The sequence below is a fragment of the Callorhinus ursinus genome, unplaced genomic scaffold (genome assembly GCF_003265705.2).
Source record: "Callorhinus ursinus isolate GAN/ISIS: 27379988/994484 unplaced genomic scaffold, GSC_fseal_2.0 scaffold1, whole genome shotgun sequence".
In the NCBI taxonomy this organism is placed as follows: Eukaryota; Metazoa; Chordata; class Mammalia; order Carnivora; family Otariidae; genus Callorhinus; species Callorhinus ursinus.
This window is the reverse complement of record NW_027397063.1, coordinates 10,933,367-10,942,796: the sequence shown is the minus strand read 5'-3', so window position 1 is coordinate 10,942,796 and position 9,430 is coordinate 10,933,367. Positions and strand designations below refer to the sequence as shown.

The 9,430-nt window shown below is 38.3% G+C and overlaps 1 pseudogene; it reads right to left on the bottom strand.

The window, feature by feature from the left end:
* Positions 1–4,215: 4,215 nt before the first annotated feature.
* LOC112820885 (thioredoxin pseudogene) lies at positions 4,216–4,538 on the bottom strand (annotated as a pseudogene).
* Positions 4,539–9,430: the final 4,892 nt, after the last annotated feature.

Sequence of the window (9,430 nt, the reverse complement as noted above, 5' to 3'; positions counted from 1 at the left end):
GCAATCAGACAACAAAAATAAATCAAAGGCATCCAAATCAGCAAGGAAGAAGTCAAATTCTCACTCTTTGCACACGATATGATACTTTATGTAAAACCCAAAAGACTCCACCCCAAAACTGCTAGAACTCATACAGGAATTCAGTAAAGTGGCAGGATATAAAATCAATGCACAGAAATCAGTGGCATTCCCATACACCAACAACAAGACAGAAGAAAGAGAAATTAAGGAGTCAATCCCATTTACAATTGCACCCAAAACGATAAGATATCTAGGAATAAATCTAACCAAAGAGGCAAAGAATCTGTACTCAGAAGATTATAAAATACTCATGAAAGAAAGTGAGGAAGACACAAAGAAATGGAAAAACGTTCCATGCTCATGGATTGGAAGAACAAATATTGTGAAGATGTCAATGCTACCTAGAGCAATCTACACATTTAATGCAATCCCTATCAAAATACCATCCACTTTTTTCAAAGAAATGGAACAAATAATCCTAAAATTTGTATGGAACCAGAAAAGACCCCGAATAGCCAGAGGAATGTTGAAAAAGAAAAGCAAAGCTGGCGGCATCACAATTCTGGACTTCAACCTCTATTACAAAGCTGTCATCATCAAGACAGTATGGTACTGGCACAAAAACAGACACATAGATCAATAGAACAGAATAGAGATCCCAGAAATGGACCCTCAACTCTCTGGTCAACTAATCTTCGACTAAGCAGGAAAGAATGTCCCATGGAAAAAAGACAGTCTCTTCAACAAATGGTGTGGGAAAATTGGACAGCCACATGCAGAAGAATGAAACTGGACCACTTCCCTACACCACACACAAAAATAGACTCAAAATGGTTGAAAGACCTAAATGTGAGACAGGAGTCCATCAAAATCCTAAAGGAGAACACAGGCAGCAACCTCTTCGACCTCAGCCACAGCAACTTCTTCCTAGAAACATTGCCAAAGGCAAGGGAAGCAAGGCCAAAAATGAACTATTGGGACTTCATCAAGATAAAAAGCTTTTGCACAGCAAAGGAAATAGTCAACAAAACCAAAAGACAATGGACAGAATGGGAGAAGATATTTGCAATGACATATCAGATAAGGGCTAGTATCAAAAAGAACTTATCAAACTTAACACCCAAAGAACAAATAATCCAGTCAAGAAATGGGCAGAAGACATGAACAGACATTTTTCCAAAGAAGACATCCAAATGGCCAACAGACAGGTGAAAAAGTGTTCAACATCGCTTGGCATCAAGGAAATCCAAATCAAAACCTCAATGAGATACCACCTCATGCCAGTCAGAATGGCTAAAATTAACAAGTCAGGAAATGACAGATGTTGGTGAGGATGCAGAGAAAGGGGAACCCTCCTACACTGTTGGTGGGAATGCAAGCTGGTGCGGTCACTCAGGAAAACAGTATAGAGGTTCCTCAAAAAGTTGAAAAATAGAGCTATGACCCAGCAATTGCACTACTGGGTATTTACCCCAGAGATACAAATGTAGTGATCTGGAGGGGCACATGCACCCCGATGTTTATAGCAGCAATGTCCACAATAGCCAAACTATGGAAAGAGCCAAGATGTCCATCAACAGATGAATGGATAAAGAAGAAGTGGTATATATATATATATATATACAATGGAATATTATGCAGCCATCAAACGAATGAAATCTTGCCATTTGCAGTGACGTGGATAGAACTAGAGGGTATTAGGCTAAGCGAAATAAGTCAATCAGAGAAAGACATGTATCATATGACCTCACTGATATGAGGAATTCTTAATCTCAGGAAACAAACTGAGGGTTGCTGGAGTGGTGGGGGGTGGGAGGGATGGGGTGCCTGGGTGATAGACATTGGGGGGTATGTGCTATGGTGAGCACTGTGAATTGTGTAAGACTGATGAATCATAGATCTGTACCTCTGAAACAGATAATACATTATATGTTTAAAAAAAAAAGAAGATAGTCAGAAGGGAAGAATGAAGGGAGGAAATTGGAGGGGGAGACGAACCGTGAGAGACTATGGACTCTGAAAAACAAACTGAAGGTTCTAGAGGGGAGGGGGATGGGAGGATGTGTTAGCCTGGTGATGGGTATTAAAGAGAGCACATACTGAAAAAATAAAATAAATAAAATCAGGAGCTTCCCCCCCCACAAAAAAAAAAGGTAAATAAAGATAGTTTTTACTGGTAAAAATATAAAATAAAATAAAATACTTGTATAAAAGGGAATCTAAACTTTAATGAGGGGGTAATTAGAAATGAATAAGACCATGACAATACATACAAACACTAGTGAAATTGTTTCAAAGTAGTACTCAAAAAACGATTTTTAGCCTTAAGGTTATTTAAAAGAGAAAAGAAGGAAGGAAGGAGGGGAGGAAGGGAGGGAGCGAGGGAGGGAAGGAGGGAGGAAGGCTGGTTAAAATTCAACTTAAGGAATTAGAAAAAGAACAATAAGATAAACCAAAATAAAGGAGAAGGAAGCATAAAGCTAAAAAAGGAACGTAATGTAATATGGAAGAGAAAGTGATTCTTAGAAAGTAGATCCAAGAACTAGTTCTTTGGAAAAGACCAGTGAAATACACAGACCTCAAGCAAGTCTAATGAAAGAAAACCACAAGAATTTAAATTTCATGTGAGCTTTGTTGGCCACTGCATTCTCAGCACCAGAAGATTTCCTAGTACATATGGGTACTCTGTAGGTATTTATTAAATAAAAAACATTAAAAATTTTTAAAGGCTACAGAAATAAATACAGAAGAATATTTTTTAAATATTATATGACAATACTACAAATCTTATAAAGCATTATACTCCTCAAAGACACAAAAGCAGACTTAAACTGATGGAAATATGCTATATGCTATATTAGTCCGTCATGATGACCATACTGCTGTATAACAAATAAACTTGGTGCCTTAAAAATAGTAACCACATGTTTCTCACTATAGCAAATATGCTGGACTATCTTGGGCTCCAGACTCTGGGATTCAGGTTCTAAGTTCCAGGCTGCAGGATAAATACTAGGTTCAGTTCTATTCAGTGTGTCTTCTGTCTTCATCTTGAACCAGCGATTATTCACTGCATGCTCTTCTCATGACAGATCACAGACACACAAGAAGCCAATCCATTTAAGGCACATTTAAAGCTTTTATATGCATCCATCCGCTAACATTCCATTGTCTACGGGAAAACACTGGAGCGGTATCTTAGTTCAGTTCCAGGTGCTATAACAGAATATCAAACGGGGTGGCCTACCACAACAAACATTTATTTCTCATAGTTCTAGAGGCTAGAAGTCCAAAATCAGGGTGCCAGCATGGCCTGGTGAGTGTCCTCTTTCTAGCTTATATATGGCTGCCTTCTTGCTGTAGCCTCACATGGTGGGGAGAGAGATTATCTCTTGTGTGCTTCTTCTTATAAAAGCACTAATCTCACTCATAAAGGCTCAAGCTTCCTGATCTAATCACCTTCCATAGGCCTCATCTCCAAATATCATCACGTTGGAGATCACAGCTTCAACATACACATTTTAGGGGGGATATAAATATTCAGCCCATAGCAGGCAGGAAAATAGACCACGTCTACTCTAGTGTACTACATGGTTATATGCCAGAAGCAAGTGGTGATGGATTAAGAATAGCAATCCAACTTACCACAAAGCCCAACTTTATATATAATAAAAGATACACAAAATAAGGCTACAGTCAGGTAACAAGTTTTAGCTATCCAATGGAGAAAAACCCTAAATATATTTTCTTGGTGAAGCTGTAGGGAAATAGGCACTCTTATACATCGGTAGCTAGAATGTAAAATGGTACAATCCTTCTGGAAAGGAATTTGACAATCTCTAGAAAAATTGTATATGCATATATCCTTTGACCCAGCAATTCCGCATTTAGAAATCTATCCAAAAGACACACTGGCATGATTGTCAGTTTTATGTGTCAACTTGGCTAGACAATAGTCCCCAGTTATTCACTCAAACACCTTTCTAGGTGTTACAGTGAAAGTATTTTGTAGATGTGATTAAAGTCCATAATCCACTTACTTTTTTTTAAAGGAGAGAATTAATATTTTATTGTCACTTATAATCAGATGGTAGGTGGGTATACAGTCTTCATACTTGATCTTTCCTTTTGTAAATGAAAAAAAATCACAAGTTTTAAACAGCCAATGGCTGGTTATGTTATCAGAAAACATAATCAGATTAACTCATTCATGGTGGCTTCAAGTTTTCCCTTATTAGCTCCAGAAAACTCACCCACCTTTTGTCCCTTTTTTAAAAACTGGAAGTTTGGCATGAATTGATTTCACATTCTGTAGCAACACCCTGACCGTCATCCATGTGGACTTCAAGGAACACTATGTTGGAATACTTCTCAGAGAGGCAATGAGAGAAAGGCTTGATCATTTTGCAAGGCCCACACCACATGGCTGAGAAGTTAACTACTATAAGTTTATCTTCTGTACTGTTCAACTGTTCAACTTCCCAAAAAGCACACCTGTTCTCCATCTGCTCCACCATTTTGGCGGCTGGGTTCTGACAAGCGACCATGAATGTGGCTTCAAAAGGCGGGATGGAGATGGAAGAGCTCACAGCCAACTTCCTTTTATAGCAACTGGAAGGGTGGGGCATGCATGTTGGGGCACCCCAAACAGGCCCCGCCTCCTGAACCATAATCAGTTTAAGTTAAGTAAGGAAGTTTATCCTAGATAATTTGAGTGGACCCAGTTCTTCCCGTTGGAAGTCCTTGGGAGCAGAGGCTTCCTTGAAGGATAAGAAATTCGACTTGTGGAATTGCTTGTGCCTAATATTTCTAGTCTGTCCTTCCTGCCAGCCTGCCCTGCAGATTCAGACTTACCTAGCAAACTTCAATCTCTCAAGCCAATTCCTTGCAATAAATATCCTACTGATTCTGTTTCTCTGGTGGAATTCTGACTAGTAAATTTGGTAAAAATACCAAATGACATAACACAAGAGTATTCATTATACCACTATGTATAATCGTAAAACATTGAAAACCACTCAAATGTCCATCTATATGGGGACTGCAATGGAAGACTACTGCTATGGACTGAAAGCTTGTGTCCCTCCAGATTTCATGTTGAAACCCTAATCTCCAATGTGATTGTATTTGGAGATGGGGCTTTTGGGAGTTAAGTAGGTCATGAGGGTAGAACCCTTATGATAAAATTAGAGCCCTTACAGGAAGAGACAGGAAAGAGCTTGCTTCCTCTATCTGCCATGTGAGGACACAAGGAGAACATGGCCATCAGATACTGGATCTGCCGACAACCTTGATCTTGAACTTCCAGCCTCCAGAACTCTGGAGAAATTAATTTCTGTTATTTACTCACCCAGTCTATGGTATTTTGTTATAGAAACTTGAACTAAGACAACCATGCATCTGTAATAAGGACTATCTCTATCTTCTGTTACGGTGTGATACCCAAGATATATTGGAAATTAAGAAAAACAAGATGAAGAAAAGTGTAGACAGCACACTGACATTTGTCTAAGAAAAGGAAGATGAGATACATAGTCATATAGATTCAAAATTGAAGGATAAATTATAAAAATATTTTTTAAGGAAAAGAAAGAAGGTAGTCTTTTTAAAATATACCTTGTTTTAGAAATTTGAGTTTGAAACCATGCAAATGAGTTATGAAAATAGATAAAATGAAAACAACTCAAACTAAAAAAGCAATACCTAAAAATTGAAAGTAAATTAAACAAATTAGCTTAATTGTGTATTAAGTTAGTGGCAAACAGAAATTATTTCAAGTGACTTTAAGACAAGAGAGTTCGATTACACATCTCATGTGGGCTATATTCTTTGTGGTACAAAGAGAACTGAAAAAAAATTATAAAGTATGAAGCTGTTTTCAGTAGTAATAGTACCATCAGTAATATGGTTTTATACATTCTAGGGTGTGTGTGTGTGAGTGTGTTGGGATAAAGCAAATGTAGCAATGTTGTTGGGAGCCACGATATTTCACATGAGAAAGAAGAGATGCAGGTGTAACATCAAAGTTAAGTAACACTGCGTGTGTACTTCTACATTTGAATTAGAAATATTAGTGAGATGTAAGAGTTCATGATAAGTCTTGCTTTGTCCAAGAATGGTCACCAGCAGGGGGAGGGAGTCAACCTCTGCAAAGTTCTGTGAGAACTGGCTCCACCCAGCTTCTTAAGGTGATCAATACTGGTCAAGCATGAAGTTTAAAACTCAGTAACTCCACCTGTATTAGCTTCCCTTGCTGCTATAAGAAATTCCCACAAACTTAATGGCTTAAAACAGCACAGATTTATTATTTTACAGTTTTGGAAGTTGGAATTCTAAAATGGGTCAGCAGAGCTGTGTTCCTTTTGGAGGCTCTAGCGGAAAATTTGTTTTCTTGCCTTTTCTAGCTTCTAGAAGCTGCCCATATTCCTTGGCTCATAAGGAGCCAACAGTGGCCAGTTGTGTCTTTCTCATACTGCATTACTCTGATATTAACTTTTTTGCTTTCCTCTTCCACATGTATATGACCCTTATGATCACATTGGGCCCATCTGAAGAACCCAGTATAATCTCTCTATTTTAAGATCAACTGATTAGCAAACTTAATTCCATCAACAACTTAAATTCTCACTTGCCATGTAACATAACATATTCATGGGTCCCAGGGATTGGAACAAGAACGTTTTTGAAAGAGTCATTATTCTGCCTACCAAACCACTCAGAACATTCCAGGAAAGAGGTTTATGCTTCCCCAACCATGAAGGGAAAAGTGGTGAATTTTGTCACTAGCTTGTTACGGCTTCATAAGGTTGGGACCCCGGTCCCGACCACAGCAGAATGGCAAGTGCTTCCTTAATCATCATGCTTAAAGCCTTCCAGCCCAAGGATCAAGGTCACTCTCCCAGAAGCTAGCATCTTGCCCCATCAGGTTGCTGCGTACTGCCTCAGAGTGGGAATGGCAACGAGGAATTTTCACATCAGCACCTGCCTTTGTCCCCATGAATTTTCCCCAGTGAACACTAATCCAGCAGGTTTAGGGCTAGTAAGCTCTTTGATCCATGGAAACCAACTGCATCCTACTGTTTAAAGGGATCAATCATGGTCAACCACAATGTTGGACTCTGTCCTGTTAGATAATTTTCATGAGAGCAAATAAAAGCACTTAACACTCAGAAAATTCAAGCAAAATTTTATTATAGAAGATAGTAATGCTGCAATGAAGAAGAGAAGAAGGACAGAAAAACCCGCAATGCAGCCAGAACTCATATTCACCCAACCCAGGGAGACAGGACTCCGGAGCAGTGAAACCCAATGGGCAACCAGCTGCAGCAAGAAGGGACACTTGCAGCTTCTCTCACTGGGATGAGACAAAAATGATCTTATTCTTATGGTACTGGGCTTCCTGTGCCTCCAAAAGCCTCCTAATTAGTTACACAGGTAGCTATTTCTAAAGCTAAATCGGCCTGTTGCATAACAGATTTTTAAATTTTAGAATATGCAATATGCACAAAAATTAACTCAAAATGGATCATAGACCTAAATGTAAAATGCAAACCTATAAAACTCCTAGAAGATAACATAGGAAAAAACCTGGACAATCTTGAGTATGGCAAATGACTTTTTAGATATGACACCAAAGGCATAATCCATGAAAGAAATCACTGATAAGCTGAACTGTATTAAAATGAAAAACTTCTGCTCTGTAAAAGACAATATCAAGAGAATGGGAAGACAAGTCACAGATTAGGAGAAAATATTTGCAAAAAATATATCTGATGGAGACTGTGATTCACAATATACAAAGAACTATTAAAAATCAACAATAAGAAAATAAACAACCTGATTTTAAAATGGGCTACAGACCTTAACAAGCACCTTGCCCAAGAAGATATACAGATGACAAGTAAGCATATGAAAAGATGCTTCACATCATATGTCATAAGGTAAAGGCAAATTAAAACAACAATGGCAATACTTCTACATACCCATTAGAACGGCCAAAATCCAGAATATTGACAACACCAAACGCTGGTGAGGATGTGCAGCAATGCATACTTTCACTCATTGCTGGTGGAAATGCAAAATGTACAGCCACTTTGGAAGGCAGTTTGGCAGTTTTTTATAAAACTAAACATACTCTTACCATACAATCCAGAAATCATGCTCCTTGATATTAACCCAAAGGAGCTGAAAATTTATGTCCACACAAAAACCTGCACACAGATGTTTACAGCAGCTTTAGTCATAATTGCCAAAAACTTAGAAACAACCAAGATGTCCTTCAGTAGCCAAATGGATATACTGTAGTATATACAGATAATAGAATATTATTCCCCAGTTGAGCTATCAAGCCATTAAAAGACACTGGGGAATCTTAAATGCATATTACTAAGTGAACAAAGCCCATCTAAAAAGGCTATGATTCCAACTATATGACAATTACATGGAAAAGCCAAAACTATGGAGATAATACAATACACCATTCCAGTGGTGTCAGGAGTTGCATTGGTGGGGCAGGGATAAACAGGCAGAACACAGAGGAGTTTTAGAGCCATAAAAATACTCTGAATGATACTATAATGGCAGATACACGTCATTATACAGAACGTATACCCAAGAGTGAACTCTAAGGTAACCTATAGGTTTTGGATGACCAAGATGTATCAATGTAAGTGTATCAATTATAACAAATGTACCACTCTAGTGGGGAATGTTGATAATGGAGGAGGCCATGCATGTGTAGAGACATGGAGTATATGTGAAATCTCTGTACCTTCCTCTCAATTTTGCTATGACCCTAAATCTGCTCTTTAAAAAATGAAGTCCTAAAACAAAAGGAAAAAAAAAAAAAAAGAATATGCAACTTGTCTGGATTCTCTTGTTCATCCTTGGACACTTTCTCAGTAGGTGCACGGTCCTAGGGTATTTAACTCCCTGAAAGATATTAGTGTTTGCACACAATTTCTTCCTCCCACGAGGCCAAAGTTGTTTAGAGATTAGTAATCTATATATACCTTTTCTCCATATGATATTGGATCTTCTGTTTTCTACAAATTGACCCAATGGGGGTAGAACTTCTCGAATTCTTTTATATCATCTCTCAATTAGGATAATTTGTGAATGCTACCTCCTTGGATTCACTTTTTCCCATTTCCTAAGGCTAGCACTGAAATCCTTATTAAATTATATTCAATTGTTCTTAAAACAGCCATGGAGGGGCACCTGAGTGCCACAGTAGTTTAAGCATCTGACTCTTGGTTTCAACTCAGGTCTTGATCTCAGGGTTGTGAGATCTGGCTCCATGCCCATCATGGAGTCTGCTTGAGATTCTCTCTCCCTCTGGCCCTCCCTCATCTCTGTCTCTGTCTCTGTCTCTGTCTCAAATAAATAAAAAAATCTTTTAAAAAAATCA